At 29.8% G+C, this 16,460-nt stretch overlaps 2 long non-coding RNA genes across 2 annotated transcripts; one reads left to right on the forward strand and one right to left on the reverse strand.

Moving 5' to 3' along the window:
- Positions 1-3,855: 3,855 nt before the first annotated feature.
- Positions 3,856-5,371, reverse strand: LOC133196492 (uncharacterized). Its single transcript, XR_009722360.1, has 3 exons — positions 5,129-5,371; positions 4,434-4,502; positions 3,856-4,317 (listed from the first exon to the last, which is right to left on the reverse strand). It is a non-coding gene; the product is annotated as an uncharacterized LOC133196492 (long non-coding RNA).
- A 5,868-nt stretch (positions 5,372-11,239) lies between these two features.
- LOC133197473 (uncharacterized) lies at positions 11,240-14,134 on the forward strand. Its single transcript, XR_009722430.1, has 3 exons — positions 11,240-11,426; positions 13,174-13,256; positions 13,898-14,134. It is a non-coding gene; the product is annotated as an uncharacterized LOC133197473 (long non-coding RNA).
- The last annotated feature ends 2,326 nt before the right edge of the window (positions 14,135-16,460 follow it).

The raw sequence follows: 16,460 nt of genomic DNA on the forward strand, positions 1-16,460 counted from the left end.
TTGTATATATATATTTCCATCCTTTCCATTTTATGTTTTTCTTAATTATTTTCCTTACAAAAATGAAATAAAAGTATACAATCTAATTAAAATTATATGTTAGATCCACTCGCATACTCGCTACTTAGATTGATCAATAGTATAATACTTCTTCTATTCTTTTTTTTTTAATTCATTGCAATTAACTTTACAGAATATAATGATTTTTCCCTAAAGTTACTCTCTTTTTTAGGCACGTAGTAGCGGAGGTGTACATGTCGAGCTTGGACACCCCCATTTTATTTATTTATTTTATTTTATTATTATCATTATTATTATTATTATTTTTTTTTTTTTTGCTTGTCAAAGATTGATCAGGTTATTAAGTTTTCTTTTTTCTTCGTTTGCCCCCTTTCAATGAACTACGTGCCTGCTGTTTAAGTTAAATGAAATTATATCTAACAGTGCGACATTTAACTCCGGACACGACATTTGTCCGGACTTTCGCCAACCACTTTTCCAAAGATACATGGAAACCATTTATGTCATCTGGTGGGATTTTTTTAATCGCACAACATGGACTAACCTTTACACCTGAATATCTTCTAGATTAAAAGATATTACACCTGCAATCAAGAAATCCCATGGGATTATGGTGGGATTTTCTCTCCTAACTAATATCCCACCATTATTCTGTGGGAGAAAAATGAGTTCTGTGGGATTTTTTCTTCTATAGAAGCAAAACTCCCATTTTTAACCTTACATGGGATTTTTTATCCCATAATTTGTGAAATAGGACAAGAAGTTCTATAATTGTCACTAATAGGATTAAAAGTTCTCTAACAAAATGATTTATAGAATATTTTATCCTACAGGAGAATGGAAATTGTTTTTATCTCTTTAATGTACAGGGAAAAACAGTCCATCTTCTTTTAATCTAATACAGTCAAGGGTCAAAATTATTTTTGAAAGCTTTTTGCCATATAATTCATTGCAAACTTAACATTTTAAAATCATTACTTTAATATTTCTACTCTAGCTTTATATCACTATAAAAAAAACTTTACTGTCATATTATATACATGCTGTGGTCTAGATATAAAATTGCTATTCTTTACTTTTATCAGTGTTTATCATAAACCTTAAATAGACTTCTGCATGGATCTATCTTGAAATGATTTCATAATGAATGGTAACTAAAATATTTTTTTTAAATATCATTGAAATAGGTTTGTAATGGGTTATAATTATAAGTGCTGAAATACTTCCGACCTTTAAATGTATTTTATGAAACCACCTTCTCGGGTGCTCCTTATACATAGGAGGGAATTCCATAACTGAACTGAACTAAAGCACCTTTCTTTTTGACTTATTAATTGCGCTGAGGTGATTGTGGACTAATTCAAGCATTACGTATTAAACCAATATCTCAATAAAATGAATATAAATGAGACTAAATTGATTTAAAAGTACGTGAATTAATCCTTTCAGCAGACTGCATCTTTCCCTGTTCTTGCATCACAGTTGCAACAATGCATTTACAGAATGTGTAATTTTACTACGAATACAAAGCGCAGTGGAGATCTTGATCGGTATTGGGTGGATTCGTCTCGACTATGTGGATTCACTCCGGGCGTTTCGTTTCATTCTAAATAAAGTATTCAATTGTTCTATAACGACTATATTTTTCTACTTTAAATGAATGTTGAATTATTTTTAATCATGGTCGCGTTTTCACTCGGAGAGCGTTATCAAATAAAAGTACTCAGCCAAGTGAATTTGCATGAAATAAAAGGAGAAAACTTGTAGTCCACTCAGGTTTCACAAATGAATTTAGGGGTCAAATAAATTCATATGTTATATGCATGCAGGTATCTGACTTTAAAAACTTAATTTCTATTTTTGAATAGTAATTATGACTGTATTTATAAGGCAGATAAAGCTCTCCCTTTTCGAATAATTTATTTAAATTTTAAAACCTGGTCTTGAGTAGAAAAAAAAGTCTCCCATTGGTCATTTTCTTAATGTTTCAAAAAATATACACAAATTCATTTATTAGGTTTGATTTACTAAGTGAATGCTATGACAAAAAAATCTATTCCAAACTGGCTAAATTTCATTGAAAAGTACAAAAAGTTATGGTAATTTAATTAAGTGAACACACCAATTCCTATCGATGGAGTATACCATGATGATGGATTCTCCCTATGAAAATTTCAGTCCTCTTACAATTTATCAATTGACATTTAGAAAGTACATGCTATTGCAAGCAAAATAATATCAAATTGGCAAAATTTCATTGAGAAATAAAAAAGTTATGGCCATTCAAGCAAACACACCGGTACGATTGACAGAGTATAATATGATGATGGATTCTCCCTATGAAAATTTCAGTCCTTTTACAATTTATCATTTGACATTTAGAAAGTACATGCTATTGCAAGCAAAATAATATCAAATTGGCAAAATTTCATTGAGAAATAAAAAAGTTATGGCCATTCAAGAGAACACACCAGTACGATTGACAGAGTATAATATGATGATGGATTCTCCCTATGAAAATTTCAGTCCTTTTACAATTTATCATTTTATATTTAGTCTAGAAAGTACATGCTATTGCAAGCAAAATAATATCAAACTGGCAAAATTTCATTGGGAAATAAAAAAGTTATGGCCATTCAAGAGAACACACCAGTACGATTGACAGAGTATAATATGATGATGGATTCTCCCTATGAAAATGTCAGTCCTTTTACAATTTATCATTTGACATTTAGAAAGTACATGCTATTGCAAGCAAAATAATATCAAATTGGCAAAATTTCATTGAGAAATAAAAAAGTTATGGCCATTCAAGAGAACACACCATACTAGTATGATTAACGAGTAATATATGACATGATGATGGATTCTCCGTATGAAAATTTTAGTCCTCTTATAATTTATCACTTTACATGTAGAAAGTACATGCTATTGCAAGCAAAATAATTCCAAATTGGCAAAATTTCATTGAGAAATAAAAAAGTTATGGCCATTCATTAGAACACACCAGACTAGTACGATTAACGGAGTAATATGACATGATGATGGATTCTCCCTATGAAAATTTCAGTCCTCTTACAATTTATCAATTGACATTTAGAAAGTACATGCTATTGCAAGCAAAATAATATCAAATTGGCAAAATTTCATTCAGAAATAAAAAAAGTTATGGCCATTCAAGAGAACACACCAGTACGATTGACAGCCCATATCGAAAATGAATACAAAAATAATACAAGAAAAAAATACTAAAATAATACAAAAAAAGTATATTTTTAATGACCAAATTTGGAACCCTCTAAATCTTGGTTCCAATTTAGGTCAAAAATAATAGACTTTTTAAAAGCCAAACACAGAAAAATATATTTTTAATATACTTTATTTTTTCGAAATAATACAGAAATGATACACATGACCTGTAAAAACGTATTGTTTTTGTACTTTTGTATTATTTCTCTATTTTCCTCTCCAAAGTATAAAAATAATACAGTCCATAGAAAAGTATAGAAAAAATACAGAATGTATTAATTTTGTATTAGCATATATTATTTTTGTATTTTTTCACCTTTAAGAATTAAAATACAAAAAAAATATAGAATATATTAATTTTGTATCACATATATTATTTTTGTATTTTTTCATCTGGATAAATTAAAAGTACAAAAAAGATATAAAATATGAAAATAATACAGTACACAAAAAAAGTATGAAAAAAATATAGAATGTATTAATTTTGTATTAATTTGTATTGTTTTTGTATTTTTATCAGCATGAAGGATTTTATTTCAAAAATATCAAAAAAGTACAAGAATGATAGACAAAAAATACATTTAAATGCTTAAAATAATACAAAACAGAGTTTTAAAAACTACAAAAATGATCATGGGCAAAAATTGTTATTTGAAGAAAAGGGGTTGGAGATTGAGGTTCTTAATAGCATCTATTGATTGTTATTCAAAAATCTTTTATTTATTTGAAATATTTGTTAAATAACAATTTTAGTAACTCAGTCAGATTACCTTAAATGTACAAATAGCTAATTAAAAAGTAATTAATGTGGCCAGGCTACTGATTCAGCTACCAATTGTAGTCTTTCTTTTTACATATAATCTGCTCTTCAATAGTCTTGATATTTTTCACAAGTTTAACTAATCCTGTTTTCTTTGTATTTTTACCACATGTTTCGATCTCTCTGCTTTGCTGTTTCTTTTGTATGGAAAAGGTAGAGGAGTGTTTACTTTGTTGCAGAAGTCCATCTTCAAATCACAAAACCTGTCATCTCATCTGACTTCATCACTGTGAAATATAGAACAGAATGATATAATGATAAAATTTAATGAACCATTACCTCAACAAAACACACATTTTCACATCCAAAATAATTCTATATAGATTTTGTTTAGCTCACACACCTGCAATACTTTCTTGAGAGGGATCTTCTTCCTCCATGACTAATCAGCTTTTCTTCAATGTTCTGCTGACTAAAATTAACAATAAATATAAATTGAAATTCCAAAAGATCCAGCGGAGTTCACCAAATTCCATACAATTGTACCATTGAAATTACTTTTCTTTAATCTGGGGTTTCTTAGGGGACAACCATTTGATTTGACAATCTGGAGAAGAAAAAGGGGGGGGGGGACTGATTTATAAAATATTTTTAAAAAAATATTTGTAATAAACAATCTGTCCTTGAAAATGTTGAAAGAGTAAACAAAATGTGTGCCCCAATGTTATTTAAATAAACTGCCCCCCCCCCGAACCCAACCTACCCCCCCCCCCCCGAAAAAATTGAGTTTATACAAATTACAGAATTGTTTTTGAAGGGAAAATAAATAATTCGTCTATGGTAAACTTGAAAAAATTGGAATGAAATAGAACTAGGAAGCCAAAGGCTTGAAAATTACCCCCATCTTCCACCCCTCTCTCCCCAATCAGAATTTATCACAAAAACCCTTGTTCCCCATATGGCCAATAACCGTACTATTTTATCTTTCTACAATACTACAAAATGGGTAAAAAAGGCATTCTTTGTTCCTCTATCTTTGTACTAAGTTATTATTTAAAAAACTGAAACTTTAATGTGCTAAAATATACATAATCTTACCGCAACTGTCGTTGTTTACACCAGAAAAGTCCAGATATGATGCCTAAAAAACGTCAGTCTCCTTATGTATTTGCTTTCCTTGGTTCATATATATGATCCTGTGTACCATTATTATGCTGCACTTCTGTTTTTCAATCCATTTTACTCGCGAGCAAATGAGAGTTTATTCAAAATCACCTCCAGCTTTCTCAACACGTCCCGGGAAGAATTTTCAAAATGGCGTGGGTGAAATATTGTTGACCAATCAGAGAAGAGTACGGAAGAGTTTTAAAATCTGACCAATCATATTGTGTCACATATACGAAAATTACCGATGTTCAGAACGGAACAGTTAGAGAAAACATATTTACATGGTTTTAAATATCTTGAATCAATTGAACAAACCTAAAATTATGTTAGAAAAAAACGATGTTCAATTTAATTATCAGAATCATTTTTTATTCCTTACGGAATTTACCGATTACGAAACATCGTTATTTCCGGTCATTATTTCCGCTGAGAGCAGCCATTTTTATATTCAAGTTGACCTGTGAAGTAGACCATAAAGTTCAAATATAATGATCAAAACGAGCGGGAGATACATAATATATAGCCTTTTTGATGGACAACTTAACTCATACATACGGTACCAGAGATTGAAATAATGTTTAACAACTATCCTTTACACCAATTTCACAACATTTTCTATATTATTTTATGATATTCTTTCGTAATAATTTCTTATTTAATTTTTTTCTAAAAGCGGATAATTAAATAGTTCTATTCCATGTAATTGTAATACGTACTGAAGTAAATATATAATGTATACTACGTTGAGTTGTATAGTCAAGAAAACATCGTAGGTACTGTATTTAGTGGAACTCTTCATGTTGTTTGTTTTGGTTTTGGTTTTGGTTGGGATGTGTTTTCACGGGTAAATCATGTTATTTCTTTGAGTAGTATAACATGTACTCGTCTATTGTTAGCCTGCAGGTGGCCACCTGTGCTGTTGGCGATAGTTGTAAACACTCGGTTGTAAACACGCTGTAAAATTTTCAACACAAAAAGAAAGTCTGAAACTCTGAAACTTCAAAATTTACCGCGTGTTTACAAGTATCATGTACAGCACAGGTGTCCCCTTAGACGTATCTATCTCTTTCCAAATGACAATTTCACACCTAGTAAAGACATGTTTTAAAAATGAAATTGTTTAGTTAACAAATTTAAACTACTGAAGTTTTCTGTTCTAAATAGCAATTAAATGTAAATAGTATAAAAGCAACCTTTATAGCAGTGGTCTTAATTAATAAAATCTGAGAAAAAATATTAATTCCAACAGACTTATTGCAAGAACTTCTGTAAATTTTCCTAAGTTCAAAGAAATACAAATTTCAGTAAAAGAAAACACTAAGTCCAAAATAAATATAAAAAAAATACATACTGACTGTATAGTATTTTTTGAAAAATTATTAAGTCCAAATTTAATACAAAAATAATACAGACTAACTGTATGTAATTTTCTGTAAAATTACTAAGTTCAATTTTAATACAAAAATAATACAGATTAACTGTATGTAATTTTCTGTAAAATTACTAAGTTCAATTTTAATACAGAAAAAATACACTTGAAAAAAACTAAGTCCACAAAAATACAAAAATGATATACTGAAAATAATCTAAGTCCCAAAAAATACAAAAATAATACCCTGTAAAAAATCAAAGTCAGATTTTAATACAAAAATAATCTACCTATTTGTTGGTGATACAAAAATAATATATTTTTTCTGTATTAATTTTAAACAATACGAAAATGATTGTATTAAAAATATATTAAAAATATACTTTTATGTATTATTTTTTGATATGGGAGAGTATAATATGATGATGGATTCTCCCTATGAAAATTTCAGTCCTCTTACAATTTATCAATTGACATTTAGAAAGTACATGCTATTGCAAGGAAAATAATATCAAATTGGCAAAATTTCATTGAGAAATAAAAAAGTTATGGCCATTCAAGAGAACACACCAGTACGATTGACAGAGTATAATATGATGATGGATTCTCCCTATGAAAATTTCAATCCTCTTACAATTTATCATTTTACATTTAGAAAGTACATGCTATTGCAAGCAAAATAATATCAAATTGGCAAAATTTCATTGAGAAATAAAAAAGTTATGACCATTCAAGAGAACACAACAGTACGATTGACAGAGTATAATATGATGATGGATTCTCCCTATGAAAATTTCAGTCCTCTTACAATTTATCATTTTACATTTAGAAAGTACATGCTATTGCAAGCAAAATAATATCAAACTGGCAAAATTTCATTCAGAAATAAAAAAGTTATGGCCATTCAAGAGAACACACCAGTACGATTGACGGAGTATAATATGATGATGGATTCTCCCTATGAAAATTTCAGTCCTTTTACAATTTATCACTTTACATTTAGAAAGTACATGCTATTGCAAGCAAAATAATATCAAATTGGCAAAATTTCATTCAGAAATAAAAAAAGTTATATATAGCCATTTAAGAGAACACACCAGTATGATTAGGTGAGTTTAATTAACATGGCAAATGTTCCCTATGAAAATTGAAGTCTTAATTTTTACAATATCAGAATTTCTACTCTTTTCTATATCAGTATAACTTTAAATTTTGGGTCATTTTTAAATTTAAAGGATTGTAATTATATTGATAATTTTTTCAAGGAATGAATCAAAGAGCTGAGATGTATACCTATATAGTTTTTCTTCATACAAAAACTTACGATGAAATATGGCACAGTTAGATATTCTTCATTTAATTTATACACTTATTATTATCATTAAATTTCCCAAACAATTAGTTATGAAATGAAAAATACAATTTCTGGTAAATTGAGTCTAAATTCTGTAAGTGATTGTAATCTGCACCATAAAAGACAGTACTGAATGCATTGTAATAGGAAAGGTCATATTATATGTATGCATATATATAAATTGGTAAAATTAAATTGAAATGTTAGAAAAGTATATTTTATGAATATATATTTTTAATCTGTTAAATAAGAAAAAAATAAAATGCTGAATAAATGATGGTTTTTTAATTAAGAAAATGAGTTGCAACAGATCTTTGAATGAGCAAACCATGAAGCCTCATGTGTACATTCAAATACATGTATTTTGAATTTTTTTTTTTTTTTTTTTTTTTTTTTTTTTTTTTTTGAAACAGATACCAATAACTGTTTTCATGTGATAATAGCACTAACAACATAATTAGTCAAACATGTTGTTACCTAAACTTAATTAACAAGGTTAACTATATTTACTAATTATTAGCCATTGTCATCTTCATTGTTTTGCAGTAAAAAAAAACTATAACTATACATATTTTTGTATGTCCATTAATCAACACTTTAAAATGTTGTTGTTTTTTCTTGGAAAATGTTTTAAAATGATTTTTAGAGTAGGTACTCCAAAACAAAGTATATACACAAATTGATAAACAGGAAATGGCTCGAGTCATCATCAGTCGGTGTGGAGATGAATTGTTGAATATATGTGTATATCACTGTTTACATTGAAGTTCTGGGGAAAAAAAAAAGGTGTGAGAATATTCCCTTCAGGCTAAATTTTACAATATATTTTCAAAGGTGTGAAATTGGAATCCATTCAATGATTTCAATCTGATCACTCTTTTACAACATTATATAAGATTTTCCAGAATCAATAAATTACTCTAGATCTCTTGAAAATTCTTCAGCAAATCAAAGATACTGAAATACAATCAAGCCTTTGGAAGCAATTTCAGTACTCTTTTGAGATGGGGTGGGGTACATGTAAGGAGGTGGGCTCAACTGATGAAGAATTTATAGAAGCATACAACTTTTATAATTTTGTTGCATAATACTCGTAGCGTAAAAGAGACGTCTGCATATGGGGGCAACATTTCTTCTGCTTGATTTTTTAAAAATTGTTTTAATTTTATTTTTTGTTTTACTGAATAACGATAAAATGTGTGAATCGTTAGCTTTCCACTCTTACTCTGTATTTGGTGTTGATGTGCAGTGCTAAGTTTGTACAATCTCGTAAGATTTCAATACATGTATATAAAAAAAAAACCTGAAATAGACTTGAAATTAAACAACAGTGGCCTTATCGGCAGACATATGGCTGCAATTAGCCCTTTGTTTTATTTCACAAGTCCTGCATCTAGAATCTGAAATGTACTGTTTGTACACTTTGAATACAAGATTATTGATAGGAAAGTTAAGTACATGTGTATACTTTTCACACGGAATTTACATTTGGTACATCATTAACTTTCGAATATCAAATAATATATTTTTATTCATTTTTACTATTTACAATTTAATCAGTTTGGTCTTCCAAGAAAGATATTTTTACATGCGAATGTGATCTACAGGATAACATTAAAACAAGGTGATTGAAGTTATATAGTAGAATGACATATTATCTTCTTTATATACCAACAGTCCTAAGGGGACCGCTTTGATTATTTACTATAATTTAAATCAAGGATCTATAAATTGTCATTTTTTTCTACTAAACTTTAAAAAAAATTCCTTTTCGTCCAAAGTTTCTTAAAATAAAAGTTACATTGGCTATTATTGTTTAGATGAAAAAAATAAATCACGTAAACGTAAAGACCATAAGTATTTAAAATCTATAACTTACATTCTAGAAAGGGACATAACTCTGTAAAGAGTATCGTATTATGCTATAGTGTCCTAGATCGGACATAGATATTCTTTAAGCTACAGTTAAAGCTATAATTTTATAAATGATTTATTTTTATTTTATCGATAAAAAACAATAATAGGACATATTCATAAATGCGTCACAAGACCCACTTCGAGATATTGACTCTGCTGACTCCTAAACGCTTTAGCTTTGGACGGGACTATATATTTGGACGGGGGTGTCGATCCCAAGTTAAGCTCAATCTGATTTTTTTTTTTTTTTTTTTTTTTTTTTTTTTTTTTTGATATTTGTCATCTGAGTTTGATTTCACAGAAAAATAATCAACTTCTGTTGTATTATCTGTTTTTCTTAATCTTGCAGTAAATGTTTGAATACTAATAAAGCAACTTAAGTCTGCTGTTAAACCTACCCCCCCCCCTCCCCTTGCTAACTTCCAAGAAACCAATATCTTCACCCCAGATCTCCATAGGGTATGATACATGTATGTATATACCTAGAGGCATTTAAGAGTCTTTTGTTTTCCCCAGGTAGCAAAACTGTCACAATTTGCTTGGAACTAACAAAACATACACAAGGGATATTAACACACAGCAAGTCGATTTAACAAATGAATCTACAATAGAAATTCATGAAAAACAAACTCCATGCTTTTACTAAACCTTTGGATTAAGTCATAATTTTTTTTTCATTTTCAATTTAAAAATTAAATCCAAACAATTTTACATCGTTCATAATTGATAGCAAACAATTAATATAAAATTGCATACCCCCCCCCCCCCCCTTAAGGACAGATGATACAAACAAACGTTTGTCAAAAAATTCGAAAATATAAACTTGAATCATGTTTATGAAAGTAAAATGAATGCTCGTATAGCTTTTGATTTTTCATTCTACGTTTCACAAAAATGGGATTTGAAGTGACAAAAATTTATAGGTTACTATTGATTATCACATGAAGGATGGTTGGTGAATGATACAATTTTGAACATCATAGAAAGTTAACAATATATCAAAATGTCGTGAATTAAAAGAAGAAGAAGGGGCTTTATTGAGGCTATGTACTGACTGGACTTTTAAACTTGTACTGAATATCCCACTGACCATGCAAATAAAATTTCTTGACTTTTCAAGGGAAACATTAATTTTTATTTTAGAGATACAGAGAGACTACCCACCCGTCCACTACCCCTCCTCCTTCTTATCATGTTCTCAATGATCATGATGATGTCCCATTTATATAAAATGTTAATATTTTTGGTATTGGGCATTTTAATTACCATTATTACCCATGGCAGTATTTACAACAACAACAAAAAAAAATCTGAAAAAAAATAGGCCTGATAATTTATTTCATTTCTTTGTTTTCTCGTGAACTATGCATTGTTTAAATTAAAAAAAGATAAACCAATAAATAAAAAGAAGCAGTAATATTCTATCTATGGATTCACTTCTTAAAAATTCTGTGCAGACGGATGCATTATATTCCTAGAATTACCCAATACCAACCAAAGAAAAAAAAACGGCGACAAGATTATGAGGATATTGGAATTTCCACATGATGTTTGTAAACAAAATTATGACGAAGACCTGCTCTATTTCTGTAAGTAGATCTAGAATTATTGAATTTGTTATTTATTTCATTTAAAGCATGTTAATACATGGCTCATAGATTCTTTTTTTTTTTTTTGAAGTCTAAAAATCTATAGATCATCCTTATTCCTCGTTAACTGATGAAACAATCTTATGAATTTCTGTCACTGTAAAGTGTTTGCAGAGCTAGCAGTCGATGGGGTTATTCAGTAGTACATTATACAAGTTAACAAAGTAAATAATCGTCAGAAAATTATACACATCGGAATAGTATTCTTTCGTTCGAATTTCCTCAATGACAACGTTGTAGGCTAGTATTCGTTCGTTCGAATATTCTCAATGTGTACACTAGCTGATGATTGTACTTAAAAAATTATACTGTCATGTCTAAATTTGTCTGTAATTTGCAAGTTACAATTTATAAGTATCTTGATCACAGTCATCAGCATTACTGATTAGAAAATTAATTATCTTCTCTCAGACATGGTTAAAAGTATCCTACTACTGTAGTGTACTAGGGATTAACAAACATTGCATGTGTTGCAAGTACTATTTTTTTTTTTTTTTTTTTTTTTTTTGGTGTCAAGATAAATTTTGAGATATGGGGGGTCAGTGCTTATAGTACATGTCATGATGGACATAATTAATAACCCCCAAAACTCCTACTTATATTGTTTGGAAGTATCCAAATATCAAATTACTAATTCTCTGTTAGAAAATTGGTTGATCCTCTGAAGTTTACATAGGACATGTACCCACATGATTATTGATATAATCAATGTTTTTTTTTTTAATCTCTGAAAAACAGTCTTAAAACTTTGAGTGAAAAATCAATCTTTATACTGCTAAACTCATTTTTTATACCATGAATACATACTTAGGAATATCATTATTAAGTTATGTTCATGTTCTTTTGAGGGGAAAAAATATACATCATGTAGATGCTTATGTGTAAGTAAATTATAAAAGACAAAAATGCTAGGACTTTTTTATTTTACATATTTATTTGTAAAAATATTTTTTCTATTAATTGGAAATGAAATTAAAAAAAAGTTCTAGCTTTATTACTAATAATATGATTTTTTATTAGAATTGATAGGATATTGGATGTTTAAGAAATAAAGACCGCATTCTCGTGAATGTTGCAGGATAACGTGCAATGTTAATGTAGACATAGATTTAAATTACACAAGGACTCCCATGCCAATTTCAATAGTCCTCACCCACTGAAGTCAAACACAAAGGTAGTCGCACGAGATTTACGTGCATATTTAGCCTCCTTAGCGTCAGACACAGAGACAGGTGCGCACGAGATTTTCATGCATATTAGGCCTTCTTAGCTCCTGACCTATTGACCTGCCTAATTTACATTCCGATAGAATTATCAAGAAATCAATTCCGCTAACTTTCAAAGAGTTACCACAGAGAAAAAAAAAAACAGACATGGAAATATTATGGCATGACATCATGAAAAATTCTCAAGGGCATAAAACTACTATATACAGATACCGGTAAATGAATGCAGAACATGCACAAAGTTTCATTTATGGTATATTGATAGATAAAAATAATTTATACTTTTATACTTCGACCTCAGTAGGGGTAAATTTTAGCGTCAGTCATTTTGGCTGGATCGAGAAATTTAAGTGATCGATATTCAATTCATTTTCTAATTTTAGTGAAAAATTTAATCCATGCTTTGTTATTATACATGTAATTGGTATTGTATGATTTATTCTATTTTTTTTCTTTAACAGAAAATGAAGGTATAGTAGCTGACATATAGTGTACATGTACCACTTGAAGATTTGTCCCCCTTGTAGATACAAGAAATGCAGAGGTAATTCTTTGTGAAAATAGAGAGAATGAATAATAAAATTTTTCAAACCATACAACAAAAACTACTTTGAATAATTAGTACGCAACCAACCATTTACAATTTAATTTTGCAGTTTTATTTCTTTAACATTGAAAAAAAATCAAATTTGATATTTTTTTTAGCTCTACTGGTCAGAGACCAGAAGAGCTTATGGGATAGGAAGGTGTCCCTCGTCCATCCGTCTAGCTGTCCGTCTGTCTGTCTGTCCATGGCGTCTAGTTGTCTGTCTGTCTAGCTGTCCATCTGTTTGTAATTTTTCAAAACACTACTCCTCCTACAGTTTTATTCTGATTTCAATATAACTTAGACTGCACTAAGGTACATTTCAATGAACGGTGCTGCCATGGTTACTAAAAATAGAAATTTCTGTAAAATTCCTTTAAAATGCTACTCCACCTACAATTTTGGTATGATTTCAATATAATGTGGCACACAAGTAGACTACACTTAGATACATAATTCTATTTATTGCTGTCTGTTGCAAAGTTTCAAATCCAAGTGTTACTTTTTCTTTGTTATACATATAGACCAGGAGAGCTACAGTCTCATCAGAGACTTCTGGTTTATCCTTTTCATCACACAGGGACTTTCTTTTTTTTCAGTGTACACAGATACATACACATAAAAGGAGACATCACCTCATGATCTGTGGATCCATTGAAAACTTTAAGGACAAAACTTTTGATAATTCATTCATGTATGGAGTGTTGACTCGAATATTGAATATCTAATGAATGGAACCAGGAGAATTAATTTAAGAAGTATTATATTGTATATTACTCTTCTTATTCATCTGTCAAATTTCTTAATTAAAAATTAAACTTAAAGGCTTAAATAAGGATTTTTTTTTCATTATTTTAATTAGAACAAGTTCTTTAATTTATTTTTCTCTTATATAAACGGGCATTTAAGGTCATACGCAACGTAGTTTGCACTTTATTGGGTTCTTCTCTGGAGTTGAAGAGTTCCACTAAATGAAGGACCTGTGTGCAATATTTTTATTGTCTATATATGGATTGGTAAATCTCTTCTAAAACAATTTTGATAAAAAAAAATCTGGAATTTATGTTTTGTAATTTTTGTACATTTTTCTTTGAATAATGCAAAATTTTTCAAACTTTAATATCTTTTCAAAATTCCATGGAAATGCATGCTGATTTTTTTGTTTAAAAATATGTTATATGGTACATGTATTATAAGTTTAAATTTAGAATATCTTGAAAAATTATCAGTAGGTAAGGTATCTTGCGTATGTCCTTAAATGTAAAATGAAGGTATGTGTACCTTTATTCAATGAACTAGGGAACTCATGAAGTGTGCATATTTATATAATAGTGTTGTATTTTGCATGCACTATTCTTAAAAAGTAGTCAGGGTTTGACACATGGTGCACAAGCCGGAGGCTTTAGGTATAATGTACAGATAGTTTTAGAGAATAGTAGTTGAGTGATGGGGTCAATTGCAAGAAACTATTTTAGAAGAATTATTTTGTTTATTTTTCATCTTAAGTGTTAGCTGCAGAACTGTAGCTCTCTGAAAAAATATATATTGACAGACGGGAGAGCTACAGTGCCACCCATAGAAAAAACTGTATATTTATTGTGCACTTTTTGTGCGCTGTTTCTCGATTTATTTCTCAGTGTTTTTAAAACTGTCATCTCAAAATATTACTAAACGTGTGTTTCTAACATATTCTTTCACTGTTTCCACAATAAAACATTCCTTATAATTGTTTTTAACAGCCCTCCTGGCCCTGAAATTGAAATCATTGAAAATTTTGCCTATTTATACTGCCATTTTGGTCTTCACGAGAATTTGGTCCAACGCACTTAGTACAAGTGTAAACTACGAAAGTTATAGAGGAGTAAGGACTTTTTTGAAATGTAGCTTTTTTTTCAATTGAGGTAAGAATTTCGAAGAATTAATTCAGAACCGAGCGCACTTTTTTGTGTGCAATAAATATACAGTTTTTTCAATGGGTGGCACTGTAGCTCTCTGGTCTGTCAACATATATTTTTTCTGAGAGCTACAGTTCTGCAGCTACTTAAGTGTAAAATATTTGAAACTAAGTTTATATATATTATAGTACATTGATATTTATAACGGCGTCTGTGTTGTAATCGGTAGCGCGTCGGACTGACAATCTCGGGGTTGTGAGTTCGCTCCCAGGCGTGGGCGCAGTCAGTTTTTCTTCAGAAAATGAAGTCGTGCACTATTTCGGCATAGTATGCTTATGCTATTTAAATCCTTAGAACACTATGCAAGAATAGTAGGGTATGGGTTATGTAGAGACAAACTGACAGGAAGCATAATAATTGACAATATGCATTTATGACAAGAAAATTGAAAATCTTCCTGAAAGAAGTTGAATAAATTTAAGCCACTTAAGTACCAATCTAGTTAAAATTAGATGTTAGATCCGCTCACATAGTCACTACAGTCAGTTTAGCGAGTATGCGTGTGGATCTAACATCTTATTTAAATTACACATAGATTGCTGAGGTAAAAGTTTAATACATGTACCCAATATCATTCTGCTATATTTGCATCCGCGTGGGTATTAACAGTGAGCATTAACTAACTGTGGCCTGGACCTCTTATTTTATGTGTTATGGGGTGTCCAAAACAAGGTGCATGCTGACGTTTAACAAAGAAGAAACTTGCAATGGCCTAAGGTGACTTGGCTATTATCAGTTGAATACATGTCAATGGTGCATGGTTATTATATGTACCAAAAAATAACAAGTAAAAGATCAGCAGAGTGCTTTTATTAAAGAAGTAACAGAACTAAGGAAAACTTGTTTTCTACTGGATGATATGAAACAATGAGTAGAGTACCACCGCAAATATTTCTGGATCCATGCCCTTTCATCATGTTTATTTTTGAACGGGTTCAATGAACTGTCAAAAATTCTTGATATGTTTAGTAGGTGTAGGTAGAAAGTTTTGAAATTAGTGAAAAGGTTGTTAAATATTTTTAATGCAAACTACCAGTAAATGTGCATAATGAAGATGGTTGAATTTTTTTCAACATTATTTTCTGTTCATTTGTCAGATCGGGTTCGTTATGTGTAAAATAATTTCCAGCTGTCATTGGAACAAAACAAGGCATGATCAGGATCATACAAAGAAAATTAAAAGTAAAAATTAGGTAAATTATTACAG

This window comes from Saccostrea echinata, unplaced genomic scaffold (genome assembly GCF_033153115.1).
Source record: "Saccostrea echinata isolate AGI-Se365-2 ecotype Australia unplaced genomic scaffold, CSIRO_AGI_Sech_v1 ptg000030l, whole genome shotgun sequence".
NCBI lineage: Eukaryota > Metazoa > Mollusca > Bivalvia > Ostreida > Ostreidae > Saccostrea > Saccostrea echinata.